The 16,921-nt window shown below is 43.8% G+C and overlaps 1 protein-coding gene across 4 annotated transcripts in view; it reads left to right on the forward strand.

Moving 5' to 3' along the window:
- Nucleotides 1-1,617: 1,617 nt before the first annotated feature.
- The window catches only part of NKIRAS1 (NFKB inhibitor interacting Ras like 1), a 231,405-nt gene continuing 216,101 nt past the window's right edge, over nucleotides 1,618-16,921 (forward strand). For 3 of the 4 annotated variants that reach the window (XR_011303416.1, XM_069648860.1, XM_069648858.1), the window contains exon 1: nucleotides 1,618-1,721. The gene's annotated coding sequence lies outside the window, so the exon portion shown is untranslated. Of the gene's footprint in view, nucleotides 1,722-5,002; nucleotides 5,145-16,921 lie in introns of all 4 variants that reach the window. The other variant, XM_069648859.1, reaches the window with a different exon arrangement.

A 16,921-nucleotide genomic window follows, 5' to 3' on the forward strand; every position in this document is an offset into this window, starting at 1 on the left:
AAGTTACAGAAATCATGCCAAAGGGACTTCAGCCCTGCCTGTTGCTCTTCCTCCAGAACCCCGGGCTGCCGCTGCACTCGTCCCACGCTCCGGTGTTGGCACATATATCCTCCTCAGTGCAGGAGGGCTCGGCAGCCCCAGAGGCATCAAAGCCCGTGTGAGCCTGTGCAGCAGTGCAGAAAAAGAAGCAAGCATGCAGCTGTGGTAAAAATGGGATTGACATGGGGCTTAATTTCCAAATGGATGAGTGCATTGCTGTTTTAACAGTGAAAGCTGTGTTGCGCAGATAAAGATGGGGTATAATCCGACTTGCTGCTGGCAGCCGAATTTTGAAAAAAGATCTGCCCTGAAATTCCCTCGGCGTGCATGGCCACAAATCACTTCTGGTTGGGAGTGGGCAGAGCCGGAATGGGGATAATACCAGCCAAGACACACAAAGATCCGCTGTTCCTGCAACCAAAATTAAAATAGGAAAAACAAACCCAGCGGCACCTAAATATACATGGCGCTTCAAAACGCTTCCAAGATGTATAAGCGCCTTATAAATATGCAATAAAAAATAAATACCTGCCCGTACAAGGCATGGAATGGTCCTTCCTCCGTGATTCTACATGAAAACGCCACAACAACTTAACAGAAATACGTGGAATACGTCATGACGTCATAAAGGCATTTTAGAAAGTATCAGCAAACTTTTAAACAAACATAATGCTATCGGGTCTCATAGGGACTTCAAATGTGTGATTGATAATGAAAGCTATATAAGGCCTCCCTTTAACCTTCTCTGCCAGACATGACAAAGGGGCAAATGAACAACCCCCTCCCCGGTGAATGCCAAATAGCCCTCCTTGCAGGAGAAAAAAATAACTGAACTGTTATGCTGGAAATTCTGCATAAAACACATATCCCTATCTGCTGCATATAACAAATCCTCCAAACCCCATCTCCTCCCCTCCGTGGAGGATAACTAACTATTCGCTGTACTGTTCACTGGTACAACGGAAGTCTCATTGGGAAGGGAGGAACGCGCTGTGCCCAGCCCCACTCCACAAAACACATCTCCATAGCTCTCAACCATTAGTGTCGCAAAGGCGGGTGAAAACACCCGATTTTAGTTTTGGCGGGTGAGAGGCCCATTGAAACGAATGGGCATGCTGGAGGCTTGGCGGGTGAGTCAGCTGTTTACAAGGCGGGTGACACCCGCCAAAAGTGTGTGAGTTGAGAGCTATGCATCTCACCCTGGCAAATCGCCCATCAGCATGAGAAAACCCAAAAAAGAACTGAATCCGCCTGCACTTTAAGTAAATCTCACCACTGATGTACATTACAAACCCCAAAAATACCCCTTCCCCAATAGTGTGACTCTGCATTAAAGTAACAATGAACATGCATGAGAACATTAAAACTTAGCATAAAACAAATTCAAGCACCAAATAACAATAAACTATAGGAAATGTGATTTGCAACGGAGGAAACTCTCCCGCTCCTGCAACGCCTTCCCTTCCTGCTGCGTCCCCCACGTGCCCTCGTGCTCTTGCGTGTCTTTCCCTTCCCGCTCGTGCCAAAAAGATGACGACGTGAACGTGTCTAGCCACATGACGCAGGGCAGGCCACGTGATGCGGTGGAGGCGGGGCGTTGCTAAGGTCCGTTTCTCTGATGGGAACTAGACACTACCCGTCAGAGAGGGAGAAGCTCATGTCCTGATTCCAGGCGGCGCCAGGTGAGTGCGTGGGGTCCAGCCCTTGCGGTGAATTTCCCGTGCATTTCCTTTAGCATCCATTCACTCAGACGTACTCTGAAATATTGTTGAGAAGAGCTCTTTTGCAACCTCTGGGAATGCCCGCTGAAGCTGCAATTCGTTTTATTGCACTTATCACATGTGGAAATGGAAAATAATTGGTGGGGAATACCACGGGTGGGGGGGGCGGTTGCCGAGGAGGCGGGCTAGTGGGGGAGGAGCCAAAAGTTGACCTGCTATCAATGCAAATGTTTGAAAATAATAGTTTCAAACGGCGCTATTTATTTCATGCTGCTTGTTTGCCAAACTATATATCAATTCCACTTGAAACCACTTCCGTGGAACTGGTGCTGAGTTACTTCACTATGCTGATAATAGTTTTGACCAGTTTTGCGGAGTAAATATTCTTTAAAATTCTCAATTTGCATCCCATTTTATAAAAAATGAACTTACCCTTGGGTACCATTCAAACAGGGGGATTTCTATTCGCCACAAGCACCGTTTTCTTTTACTTGAACAACACCCGGCACAGCTCCGGCAGCTCCCATCTGAAAGCAGTTGGCTGGCTGCATCGTGTGTGATATTAATAGGGGTATTTATTTATGCAATTTTTGTTGGAAACCTGTATATTTATTTATTTGTGCAATGTTTGTCGGATACATGTATCTGACAAACATTGCATAAATAAATACACCGGGTTGCGGCTGAGGACCCTGTTGTGGCTGAGGACTGTAACTTTCTCTTGCATTGGGTCACCAGAGCAAGTTATAGTTTGCTTGCGGGTGTTTTTTTTCCTCCTCCCTCTCCATTCTCCGCAGCGCAGAGCAGGGGTCTGGGGCTGCTGGCCGCATCCCGAGATCTGGCTACACATCTGTTGCCGGATCCGGTGACAGCCGGCCCAATGACCAGCGCTGGTACTTATCACATGTTGAAATTAAACAGTGTAAGTATGTGACTTTCTAAACATCTAGTTTTGAAAATACACAGGGCAGCCTGTTGTTGGTATTGTAGACACAGGAGTTGCTCCGAAGCTCATTTACGGTACGGTTCAGGCTCTGGAATGCTCGCAGACGCATTAACTGCTGTGCAGCTATTACACAGACCCTGTTCTGATGTAAGTGACTACATATAATAATCAGGCCCGTTTTTTGACCTGGGTGAAGCGGGCAGCGGCCTGGGGTGCAATTCCCTGGTCCCTGGAGGGCAACATTTCCCTGGGCGTGGGGCACGATTGCCGTGGGAGAGTAGCCACAGCACAGTAGCGGCAGCTGCTGACTGACAGTCACATATTACTTGCGTAACGTTACAGAGGTCCGAGGCTCTCTGAACTTTCATGCCACTTGGGATGGGGGCATAAAAGGGCCCCTTTCCTGGTGGCCGCCCGCCTTTGTCATCCAGCAGGAGCAGCACACCACGGAGGAAAAAAGACGGCTGCCTTTGAGCGTTCCCGGCTTCTCGCCCCTGCAGTCCAATTGTTTTTTACCTGGACCCGTGCGCAAAGAAAGAAGACTGCATTGCCTCCCCGCAGGGCAGTTTCTAGTCCATTTGGTGCCCAGGGCGAAACTAGGAATGCGCCCACACCCCATCCCACGTGCCACGCCCACTGCACCCCGCGCACCACTCTCACTGCACCCCGCGCGCCACGTGCCAGTCGAAAACTACACTGTTCAGCAACTCCTACCCAAAGTCAAACAGTCCGTCACACAAAGAATGTATTGCCATATGCAACGGTGGGCCACTTTTTCATTGGTGCCCAAGGCAATTGTATGCCCCAGTCCCACTTATGCTGCAGATAATGAGGACTGGGCACACCAAGAGACCATTAATATGGCACAGGATGCAATATATACAACCAACAAAGAACACAAGATGCTGAAGGGGGTATGGTGGCAACCTAAGCCAAAAGGGCAATGACAAGGAGACTCCTGAATCCAATAAACAATCACTTTAAAATTCATTCAATGGGAATCAAGTGTATTCTTTGATAAAGTAAAGTCTAACTTGTTATAAGGATACATGGACCCGGATTATTTATGCATTCATGCAATGTTTGTCGGGTATCTGTATATTTATGTATGCAACGTTTGTCGGATGCAGATATCCCACAAACATTGCGTAAATAAATTATCCGTGTCCATGTACCCGACAAACATTGCATAAATAAATAAATAAACTGGGATGTGGCTTAAAGAATATTTACTCAGCAACACTGGTCAAAACTATTATCAGCATAATGAAGTAACTCATCACCAGTGCCATGGAAGTGGTCTAAAGTGTAATTGGTATAAAGTTTGGCAAAGAAGCAGCATGAACGAATAGCGCCGCTTTAAACTATTATTTTGGCCATTTTATGGGTTTTCAGGCACGCACCATGGGCCGAAACGGGTCTCTGTTTGTACCGTGTCGGGGCCCACGGTACGTCCCTGCAAGGCACGCCAACTCCCCACTGAACCTCCCCTCACGATGCCAGCAAGAAACCATTCAGTGATTAATGGCCCACTATTAGCAGTTTCCTGCTGGCATTGTGATGGGAAAAGCTGCTCTTAGCTGCAGGGGGACCTCAATTGTTTTCATTGTTGTGCATATACCGCCACCCTCCCTCCCCCCACGCGAAGTGGTCAGAGTGAGCCTCTGAATCATGTAATGTCAGGGCAGCGCCAGCACCTGACACACAGAACTTTTCCCATGGAAATGCGCCACCCCACAAACTGGGGAATTTGATACCCTCCAGAGGCTCCAGGGACCGGGACTATTGCGCCCCGGGCAGCTGCCGCCTCGCCTGGACCAAGAAACAGGCCTGCCTCCCCGACTCGCTTGCATGCAGAACTACTCAGAAAGAAGGTAGTTACAGCCCAATGCTTCTGTTGACATTGTAGGAAACTTTGTACAAAGCGTTCAGCTGGTGCTTAAACAGTAGTTTGCATGGTTCAGAGTGCGTTCTGGACAAGAAGGGGTAAATGGGATATATATATATTTTTTTTTTACACTTTACTAGCCCAGATTTTTTTCCAATCTGTAGACACCTGCTTCGGTTGGATCGAGTGCGTGTATTGGAATTGCTTTGCTGTGTTTCTGCTTCCCCTTTAGAATGTGGTCCGCGCCTGAATTGTTAAATGGCAGAATGTAGCTCCACTCTGTTCTGTCCCAAAAAAATTCTAAACGCCAGAAACATTTCTCAGAGTTGAAAGCGTATATTAGATGTTGCTGCTGTTCTTGGCACTTTCAGCCGCAACCTTTCTTCTTTGTTTGTTTTAATTGGACAGGTTTGAAACTTGGTACTGTTTTCTGCAGTTTGGAGAACTTCATTTGTTTAGAGTTCGGATTCGGGGCAGGACCATCTGATATGATATGGCATTTATAACACGCCTGTACACAAGTGTTTCACACTTCCATCCGGGCGTGCAGGTGAGTGGGTGAGCCCCCCAGCCTCCTTAGGCCTTGAATCCACTGCCTTTTACCCCTTTAGAGCCCCCAGCCCATCCATACCCCCCAGCGCAGGCCGCGTCTTTTCCCCGCGTCTTTCCTGCCTCCCCTTGTGCCCGCCCTCGCTCCCTCCCACCAGCCCTGATAGGCTGCCTTGATCCCGACCAGCTTTCCGATTGTTATTTTCCCACCCCCCCACCGTGATTGGCCACTTGACCGACAAATCCGAAATCCCCAGGGCAGCCCTCTGCCCGGCAGCCCCCTGCGGCTAAGGGCCCGAAGGCCAAGGGCGGCTCCTACATTGGCGGCTCCAAGATGTGTCTGCAGGTGTCCGCAGGGGACGCCAAGGAAGCCAGACACCAACAAAAACCGTGAGTGTGGCATGGGTGGGGAATAGAGCAATCACTCTACTCCAGAAAACCTCCGTCACTCTATCTTACCTACCAATAACATAGAGTGCCATAATACTAGCATGTCCACACTTAGATAGAATTGTGAATGTCAGCATGTCCACTCTTTGATAGAATTGTGAATGTTAGCATGTCCACTTTTAGATAGAATTATGAATATTGGCCTGCGTCGGATCTAGATGGAATTGTGAATGTTAGCATGTCCACTCTTAGATGGAATTGTGAATGTTAGCATGTCCACTTTTAGATAGAATTATGAATATTGGCCTGCGTCGGATCTAGATGGAATTGTGAATGTTAGCATGTCCACTCTTAGATGGAATTGTGAATGTTAGCATGTCCACTTTTAGATAGAATTATGAATATTGGCCTGCGTCGGATCTAGATGGAATTGTGAATGTTAGCATGTCCACACTCAGATGGAATTGTGAATGTCAGCATGCCCACTCTTAGATGGAATTGTGAATGTTAGCATGTCCACACTTCGATGGAATTATGAATGTTAGCATGTCCACTCTTAGATGGAATTGTGAATATTGGCCTGCGTCGCATCTAGGTGGAACTGTGATTGTTGGCATGTCCACACTTGGATGGAATTGTGAATGTTAGCATGTCCACTCTTAGATGGAATTGTGAATATTGGCCTGCGTCGCATCTAGATGGAACTGTGATTGTTAGCACGTGAAAGTTGCATTTAGAAAGTGTGCCCTATAGCCTCTCTGTGAATTTAGAAATGTGCCCAACAGCCTCGCTGGTAAATCGAATTTAGAAGTGTGCCCAAGACCCTCTGTGAAAGTTAATTTAGAAGTGTGCCCAATAACCTCGCTGTGAATTTAGTAGTGTTCCCAATAGCTACTTTGTGAAAGTTGCATTTAGAAGTGTGCCCAATAGACACTCTGGAAAGTTGCATTTAGAAGTGTGCCCAATAACCTCGCTGTGATTTCAGAAGTGTGCCCAATAGCCTCTCTGGTAAATTGAATTTAGAAGTCTTCTCAATAGCCTCTCTGGAAAATTGATTTTAATAGTGCGCCCAGTAGCCTGTCTGTGGAAAATTTGAATTTAGAAATGTGCCCAATAGCCTCGCTATGAAAGTGGCATTCAGAAGTGTGCCCAATGCCCTCTGTGAAAGTTGATTATAGAAGCGCATCCAATAGACGCTCTGTAAAAAAATGCATTTAGAAGTGTGCCCAATAGCCTCTGGAGAAAATTGAATTTAGAGCTGCTCCCAATAGCCTTTTGAAAATTGATTATACAAGTGCGCCCAGTAGCCTCTCTGTGGAAAATTGAATTTAAAAGTGTGCCCAATATCCTCTATGAAAGCTGCTTTAGAAGTGTGCCCAATAGCCACGCTGTGAAAGTTGCATTTAGAAGTGTTCCCAATAGCATCGGTGAAAGTTGATTATAGAAGTGTATCCAATAGACACTCTGGAAAGCTGCATTTAGAAGTGTGCCCAATAGCCTCTCTGGAAAATTGAATTTAGAAGTATGCCCAGTAGACGCTCTGTGAAAATTGAATTTAGAAGTGTGCCCAATAAACCTCTCTGTGGAAAATTGTATTTAGAAGTTCGCCCAGTACCCTCTCTGGGAAAGTTGCATTTAGAAGTGTGCTCATTGAAAGAGCATATAACCCATCATATCACACCACCACACTTACTCTCTCCTTATATCACCACTCAACTAGAACACAGAGATACTATGACACCATTCGGTATAACTGTTCTCATACCAACATCCGCCGCTTACTCCACATCATTCTATGTAAACACTGCTGGTATCACACCCCCAGCCAGGCGTTTTCCTCAGGCCTAACGCAGCCACATCCGTTCCGGATAAATCCTGCCAGAACGAACACATTCTCCTGATCTCTAAACCACCACATCTACCGCTAAGAAGCAGCTATTACACGAGTACCGCACGAGCTGCACACATACCCGGTGCTCACACGCACCTTTTTGACTCTCCGTTCTCTCTCTACTGATCTGAACTTCGGTTCCCAAGGGCGTTCAACCTACCAGCGCCTTCAGACCATACCAATGGTATATAAGGCGCTATATAAGTGCAAAATAACATAACATAACATAACTTACACTTCTTTTCATGGTTCCATTGAAGTTTTATCCCCATGCAAATTGTTCTTCGTCCTGGTGGGAGTCCTTTCTCGTACTGAGTTGGCTGCAGTGGTGCAGCTAGGATTTCTCAACTGGGTGAACCTGCACTTTGTACACGTGGGCCTATGGTAAAGTTCCCAATAAACCGAGTGGAATATATTTGATGAGACGTTTTGTTACCTTATGCTCTGTTCCGTGGGACAAGATCCAAGTTTGAGTTTTGGTAGAAAAACAATGCATATTATATGCGACTCATGAGAGCCATAAGACCATTTATAATGAGGCGAATGCGGCTACCATAGCAAGAGCAGTCATACTGTCACGTCTGGACTATGGTAACGCCCTACTGATCGGAGCCTCAAAAAGAGAACTTCAAAAGTGTCAGGTTATGGAAAACGACTCAGTTCGCAGCATTAAGAACATTAAAAAAGGGAGCATGTTACAACAGGGAGAAGATCCCTACATTGGTTAAGGGTGGAAGAAAGAATACTCTTCAAATCTATGGCCATAGTACACAGATGTGTTTATGGAGAAGCCCCAAAGTACTTCAAAAAACAGTTCTCACTGTACATGCCCCAAAGGAGCCTCAGATCAGAGAACAAGGCTTTTCTGAAAGTTCCCAGAGCAAAGCACGCACATGGAGGGGGAAAATCCTTTCCAGTCATGGCCTCAATCCGCTGGAATAAATTACCACCAATCCTACTGCAGGTAGAGAATTACTTATGTTTTAGGAAACTCCTGAAAACTCACCTTTTCATGTGAAAAAACCTGTATTACACCCGCATGTCAGGATAGTTTAAAACTCGCCCTACAATGAATTAACATGGATATGCCCCGCGCCCTGGTGCCTGCGGGCGACCGGCGCGTTATAAACCAAAATACAATACAATACAATTTCTTTATTTCATTGTTTAGAACAGCAAAATTGTACTCCTTAAATCGGCAGGGCAAGGATGATGGGCAGGAAGGTTCTGGACAGAATTCGAAAATGCAGGCAGTGCAAAGATCTCTGGAGGTTTACATGCATGTGTGACTGGCCCTATGGGGTGAGCCCCTCGCATGGACAGATGTAAATGTTGTCTGCTGCACAACAGTAATCTGCATACAAAATAACCCTGAAGTGTGAATATTAGACCACTAGTAATGCAGTGAGACCAATGCCCACTTTTTGTCGCATGCTTTTTTTCCCACTCTTGTTTCTTTAAAATAGGCAGAAGAAGCACTCTCTAATCCACTTTCACAGGGAGCTGCCATTTTTATGCATTTCATTTTGCAATCCTGTAAAGGTTATGTAAAACAGGCCTACAAGTACCAGAATGAAATCTGATCGGAGGTTTATTATTTCAATCCAGAAATTGGACTACTTGAGATTCTGTCCTGTGGGTTGAATTACTTTGAAACATTCTACACAGGCCCCTGAAGGCCATGTGCGATGGACGGATGGTATAGTGAATGGGTTCCACTTCTATTTAAAAGGGTTTCTGCCATTTAATAAGTGATCAAATGTAAGGTGTCTTTCACTGTAAGAGTTTATGCCCAGCGCGTGTATGGCTCAAATAAGGACGGCCATGCAGACCGAGTGAAAGAGATTAAAGTGGGACAGAAAATGAGATGGTCAAGGAAAAGGTGAGGAAAGCGAGATTAAGAAAGGGGGAACGAAAGAGAGGAAAATATCGGCTGTATTTGGGAAGCAAAATGGGGGCAGAGATTAAATGTGAGAAGATGAGGCAATGGGCGGTTAAAGGTCAAGAGTGAGATGGAATAGAGCTGAGAGTAGGGGTAGATGTGATGCGCAGGAGGAGGAGGAGTTGAAATGTAACTGGGAGATAGCACTGTGACCAGGAGTGGGTAGAGGCCGCTGCATCACACTTGCTGTGAAATGCACACAGGAATGCGCAAATTAGCTAAGCTCCAGGGCTGCAGGAGGACTCTATCAAATCGAGTTCAGTCCTCCGTGCTCACATCAGCTGAATGCTTCCTTTTGATGTTTCGTCGGAAGAGTTGCTTGCTGACCAGTACTTTCCTTTGGCACAGAGCACCCTCTAGTACTGAAAAGTGAACGCTCATAGATGTTCCAGTAGTCGGGCTGTAGTGACCTGCAGCCTATGTGGGAAGTTGGTCCTAGGTGAAGTGAGGGATGCTCTTTCCCTCAGGCCACACCCTGCTTTTTATTTACCTTAGTGCCCCTTACTTCACTCTGGCCTTTTAACGAAGCTCGTCAGCACTTCTGTGGTGTTCTGGTTCCTCACCTGCGTATTGTTCCATTTCTTTATTTTTAAAAATGTTTTATTGTGTCTAATCCATAGGATTTTTTTTTACAAAAGGGAACAAAAGAAACTTGAAAGTTCATTGTTGTGAAAAGAGAAAAATCTTATGCTCTAACGTTAGTTCACAGGTACAGTTGCTAGATCGAGGTTTGTGTTGGAAGCATCACTTTGGTAATGTGTTGCATAATATTCACTTTTGCCAATAGTCATGCCGGTCTGTCTTCTCCAATCAGTTTTTGCCAGCAATTCTCCTCATCCAAAAGGGTAAGGTTTGAAATGGTACCATTCAAATATAAAGAGCGAATCTCTCGTGTTGCCGGACATGTCATGAGCAGATGGCGGATGGTTTGCTTCTTCGTGGTGGATTTGCAGAGACGACGACAGTTTGTCAGAGCTAAGCCTCTGATGGCTAAAATTTCATTTGTTTCCAATAAGTTCAAACAAATTTTCATGAAGAAGTTACACTCTGATCTGTTCGGAAATAAGTTGATGTAGGTTTATAGGGTATCCAATTTCTTAAGATCGGAGGAAGATGAGTTGTGAGTTTGTTTTTATTAGCCATTTCTAAAGTCTTTATCCAGTCCAATTCTTTGATCTTTCTTATGATTCTTACTGGGTTATTAACCAACTCATCTTCACTGCTTTCCACTGAATGTAAGAGGGCGACATTTTCTGCTTTCCATTCAGACAGCATTTTACAGGATCCAAGCAACAATTCTTGATTTATCAGTCGATAGACGTATGGAGTGTCTTTCAGTATACATTTCGTGTATAGCATTATGCTGTTAGAGTCTACTGTTGTTTTCAATGATGAGAGGCTAAGTTCACGTCTAATCAACGCAACTGGAGTTGACTTCGGTAGACCTAAGATTGATCTCCAGAAGGTTGCTTCTAATTTAGACCATAGCTCCAGAGGAAGGTTGGGCATGGCATCTGAGCCATAGGTTAAAGATGGTATGACCACCTTTTTTTATAAAAGTCTCTGACCGGGATTGTCAAAAAGCGACCATATTTGATACCAGTGGCTTTCCCCTGGGCCTTCAGTTTTTTCGTTTTCTCGTAAAGGACCTCCTGCATGGCTTTTTCTTTCGTCATGCTCTCTGGGGAAACACCTAAGTACTTAAAGTTGCTGACTCTTTCCACTATGGCTGTACCCAGATGAAGAGAGATGTTTTCGTTCTTTTTGGTTGGTTTTTCAATTACCATCATTTTCGTTTTCTCTTCATTCATATTCAAGTTATTTTCCGCCATGTATTGCTGTAAGTTGTTTAGTTGCCGTTGTAGACCTATTGGGGTGTGATCTAAGAGGATCAAGTCGTCTGCATTCAGCAGATGACTGATCTGTTCACCTCCAAGTTTGGTGGAAATCATCGTATTGACTTCTGATTCTTGAAAATCACCTAGATAAGTCCAAAACAATGCCGTTGCCAGAGAGCAGCCTGTTTCACACCTATGGCAGTGTTGATCTTGGCTGAAAGAGTCCCTTGCTGGTTCAAACGAACTTGCATAGTCGTATTGGAGTACAAAGCTTTAATTAGCTGTAGTATTTCATTTGGGCATTTCCAAAAGGAGAGTTTCTGCCACAATCTAGAACGGTCGACTCGCTAAAACGCCTGGGTAAGGTCGATGAAGGCGACGAATATTCTAGGGCTGCCTTCTAAGATCTTACTTTTCAAGATACTCAAAGTGAGTATATTCGCGTTCGTGCCAATTTTCTTTTTGAACCCTGTTTGTAGGGGGTTTTTACAGGGGGCTTTATTAGCCCATGATATGAAGTGTTGGAGGAGTGAACCAAAAACCTTTCCTATTGGGTCTAAGAGGGCTATTGGGCGGTAATTAGCTTGGTCGGCCCTATTTCCCTTTTTATAAATGGGGACTATATTCGCTGAGTTCCATGATGGTGGAATGGTTTTTGAATCAGCGCAGCGTGTGAAGAGCATACTTAGAAGAGATGACCAGGCTTCAGGGTGAGTTTCCAAATCGAGGTTTGTTCTACCATCCGGTCCTGGAGCGCATGATGATTTTAATTTTCTTATTAGGTCGAAGATATTATCTTTATTGTCAAACCGTATCCATGGGCAGTCACATCTACTACTGGCCACATTAGAAAATTTTTGAAGTTGAAAGAGGGTATTGAAATGGGTCTCCCATGTCGATTCCCCTATTCAAATCTGTTGAGACGGAAGGACTCCTGGAGATGTTGAATGAAGTAGGGACCAAAAATCTCTAGCATGGTTGTCATTTATAGCTTTGAGAATGTCCTCCGCGTCTTGTTGGTATAATATGGTCCGATGGGCCCTCAACCATGCTTTATAGATTCTCTGTGCCTCCAAAATGGTACTTGAGGCAGTCTTAGGATCTAGTTTTAATGCCTGTCTTCCAATCCTTCTTAAGTCTCTCTTTTTTTTGTTGTAGCTTAGGTGGCTTCTTCTTTCCTTGTGGGGTTTTATAAGTGTTTAGTAGCGGGATGTAATCCACCATCATGCAGCTTTCACATTTTTTTAAGTCTCTATAAGCCTCCGTTAGAGAGATGATGGCCATATCGGTCATTCTGAGTCTTGTTCCTTGGTTATTTAACTCAAGGTATGAAATCACTGGTGGATGGCTTAGAGGACTTGAAGACCAGGTAGTTTGTAAGAGATTATGGTCACTTGCAGGCGTCAAAAGATGTTATTAATGGCAATCGAGATCGTGTCACAAAATGTGATCAATTGGGAGTTAGCTCGTTCCCAGGTCGGCGGTCTATTAGGATTGTTAAAGAACGAGTCAAGATTGGAGAAAGATCTTGATTTCGTTAGCTTCCTCCATTGAGTAGCCCTTTGATCAATGGGCGGTTTCTTGGGTTTTCTTTTACTGTCTTCGATTTTGTCCTGGCAGTTGTTTAAATCACCACATTTTGCGATGTGGTCAGCTTGATAAATTACTTGAATCCAGTCGATTTCAGTCTCGATCATATTAATGAATTTTGCAGATTCAATAGCAACAGGGTTCCAATAAACGCTGATAATAATAACAAGCTTTGTAAGGGTCTTATTTTTCTCCATGTCAATTGTTGTCCAGTTTAGCTTCACCACCAGCATGAATTGGTTTTCTTTCAGTTTTTGGATGCACGCAAGTCCACGTCCATTGCGATTAGTAAGCCTGCAGTGGGGCGTCCTGTGATGCCTTTTTTGGCTGGAGCTGTGTTGATCTCATAGCCGTCTAGAATAAGGCTTTGGGTTAGCCATGTCTCTTGAAGACATATAATATCATAGTCACCCAGATTTATAGTGCCCAGGACTGTTAAATGTAGAAATCCCCGGGTATTCCATGAGCACATCTTGATAACATCTTGATCATTTGCCAGACACAGGTCGTTCGTAGGGTTGTGTTCTTTAGACTCGAGTGGCTATTTTTGGCGTTGAATCTTCAAGGCTTTCGGAAGCCAAGACCACATAGTCTGAAGTGAGAGGCCTGATTGTGATCTTGTTGTGGAACAAATATCGTTCTGGACGTTCCTTAAGATTTTCGAAGTACTCTGTGTGTAGATCCTCTCCTTGAGAACTTAAATTAGGAAGTATTTCATGAACTCTTTTTTTTATTTACTTTTGGAGTATTATGATGAGCGAGGTTAGAGGACCAATCCGATGTTTTTGGTCTCACTACTGTCAATTTTTTGTGGTGGTCGATGGAGTGGATCGCACTAACCACTGAATAAGTTGTTTTCTTGGATGATGTATAATGGACAGGCGAGACTGATTTTAAATCGGTTATTCTTTTGGTGAGTTTCCAAGTTCTGTCTTCCTTCTAATTGTCTACTGTCTTTGATCTTCCTAGAAGATCAGGTTAAGTCATTGCCCATAATTTGAAGATCTTTGGCCGCTGCTCTTAAAAGATTGTTTACAGTGGAGGATGTAATGTATAAATGAGGGATAGTCTTAGTGCTGGTGGCTTGGGTCGACATTTTGGAGGTCCGATGACTTTACAGAGCGTAGTTTCGAAATATGGTAAAATAGTTCAATTACTGCTCTTCTATATAGGACAACGTCTTAATGATTACCAGGAATATGTTATAGCTTGAGTATCCATCTGGTTTGTAGCCTTCTTTGAGGTTTTATTTGGTACATGTCTGTCCTTGATTTATAGGTATCCCGTGAGGATCCCTTTTCTTGTTCTGGTTTGGGGGCCTTCTAGATCGCTCAGCGGATCGATAAGCTGAGTTTCTCCTATGGCGCCGGTAATTGTGAATCGCCTCCGAGTGGTATCTGGATGTGTCCCGCTTTCCTATGTCGAGGTTTCGATGGTTCTTTATTGGATTCGAAGAGGTAGTTAGGTGGTGGGCCTGGACTTTAGATTTGATGTTACATTTTGTGGTCAAAAGACGTCTTCGATCCTCGAGAGTAAGGAATGGTGATTCTGGGGTTTCGGTGTCATCGTTATTAGATAATGGAGGTTGGGAGATCACTTTTTGGATTGCTGAATTTTCTTGGATCTCACAATGAGAGCTTATAGTACTGTTAAGTGTTGTGAGATGTTCATCAGCTCTTCGTTGTCTAAGAAATCTTCTGATTATCTTGATGTCTTTTGTTTGGGAGTCTGGGGCTTCTTTAGAGGTTGATTTTGGGTTTGTCTGAGCCGTTGGAATTTTTAGAAGCGGTATTGATGGCGGCGATTTACCTTTGGCTATCTCCAGCTGGTGGAAGATAGGTTCTAATGTTGGTTTATCACTAGGTATCGATTTTGCTCCTTCAGTATCTTTAGTGATTAAAGGAATGGTTCGGTCAGAAAATATTATTGTCCCTATGGGTCGGCCATGTGCTTTTAACCATAATTCGATCGATCGTACAAACATTTCCTATGCACCTTACCAGAGTTTTCGTCTCTTGAACACAAGCAAAATCAGGCAGCAGGGTGCAGCCATCTTGTGATAATCTTATCACTTTCCGCATCGCCCTGGGTGATCTGCGTTTGTGGCACTAAATCATATCCCCAGCCCCTGAGCCTGACATCACTAGACGCGTACCGCCCATTTCACAACGCCAAAGCACGTTTCGTGTCAACATTCTCTGCGCCTCAGCTAATGACGTGTCACCATGGAGACGGCAGGAAGCCTCTTTCCTCGATGAGTATAAACAGAGGGTTTCACAACACACAACAGTTTTTCTTTTCCATCCCTCTCGCTGTATTTCTTTGAGTATTCTGTGACTCGTTTCTGTGCTCTGGTCAGCTAACTTCGTTGCTTGTAGCCTGTGTGAACAGATACCAGTACGACCGCTATAAATTATTTTTGTTTCTTTCTGTCTATAATATAAGCATGTTTCCTTTTCATGCACGATAGTACATTCAAGGGACAAGTAAAATGTTCTGATTTTCAACACATCAATGAATCGCTTCTGCAATTTATCCCATAATACAGCCGCACATGCTGCACTGGTTTTGCTGTGGTGCCCAAAAGAAAGCGTGCAATGAACAATGTATGGTCCAATTAATTATTTCTCACATGTTTATGCAAAATAATTTTCTAATAATGTTGACTTTTATTTTGCAGAATTTACAACAATGCCTGCATGTTCTATTTTCGGTTGCCCTTCGAAGACCCATAACAAATCCGAAGGGATTACAATGCATGTATTCCCTAAGAATGTTGATCGAATAAGAGAATGGTTCAGACGTTGCGGATATCCACCGGAAGAGCTTGAAAGTAGAGTCAAACAAGTCTTGGAGTACAAGGGGGGTCATCAATACCGCATCTGCAGCCTGCACTTCGACCCAGATATGTACGACACATCCTTGTACACAAAGAGGAATCAACCGAGAACATCTCGGAAATTGCTCCGAAATGCTATTCCGAGAAAATTTGGGAAAATGCCGCCACAGGTGAGACACGCTTCCGGATTTAGCTTTACGCCTGTAATTTTTGGTTTAAATGTCACTTATAGTACTTTCCATATTCATGTGATTGAATAGCTGTTGAAATCATGACTATTTTGCTAAACATCAGTCCTTGTTTTGTAGAACCCACATAGAAAAATTATTTATGGGGACGGATAACTATGCTATATTATGCATTTCAATAAGTGTAATTTTCTCGTATTCAGTCTCCTTGCATGCCATTTTGTAATGTTGGAATTTCTAAATCGAATAATACGTTCCTTTTACCACTCTATGACTATCCACTGAATATGAAGGAACAAGATTCCACATCCATGTCTTGCCGGGAGTCATCAACCACTTCGAGCGCGTATCAGGTAATCTTACCTAGCTATTCTGTTCCAGACTGTTATTATGCACGGAATTCTAGATAATGTGATCATATTTTCTCAACGTATCATTGCTTTACACAATGTTTCATTCCTACTTTACTGTTGATATGTACCTTTGTCGTCTTTCCAAATTGTGTGTCCCGTTTCCAATCTTTTCGTCCTTACTAATGCAAGTACTGTGTTTCAGGGAGATGCTGAAGCGTCAACTACAATTACAACATACTGAAATGGTGTGAGGAATCTGTTTAAGGTACTTCTCAGTTAGAACTCTGCGCCCTTTTGGTTGTGCAGTACTTTAATTTGAAAAGGTCGCATGGAGCTAGGGTAACCCAGGAGTCTTGGATTCCTCTACTCCATAGAAAAAAGGCAAACATGAAAATGGTTACCCTTTAAATGTGCTCCAGCGCCCATTGATATGAAATCCTTAAAATGGAAAAAATCACATGACTTCAATTGGAAATTGATATTACTCAATTTATCTTGAAAACGTTGCCCTATGGTGATTACACGTGTTTCGACGTATCCAACGTCTTTTTCAAATCAGGGCTACATAATTCATAAATGATAAATTAATTTACAAGTCAGATATTGTAATAGGCAAAAAAGCACAAATTAAATGATCAACAAAATGAAATAAAATAGCCATTAATGTGAAACACAATAATTACGAATCATTGTACATTCAGTCAAAGTACAAAGAGAAAGTAGAAAGATATTTGAGAACAAATGGCC

This window comes from Ambystoma mexicanum, chromosome 2q (genome assembly GCF_040938575.1).
Source record: "Ambystoma mexicanum isolate Mex_15411 chromosome 2q, UKY_AmexF1_1, whole genome shotgun sequence".
Taxonomy (NCBI): Eukaryota; Metazoa; Chordata; class Amphibia; order Caudata; family Ambystomatidae; genus Ambystoma; species Ambystoma mexicanum.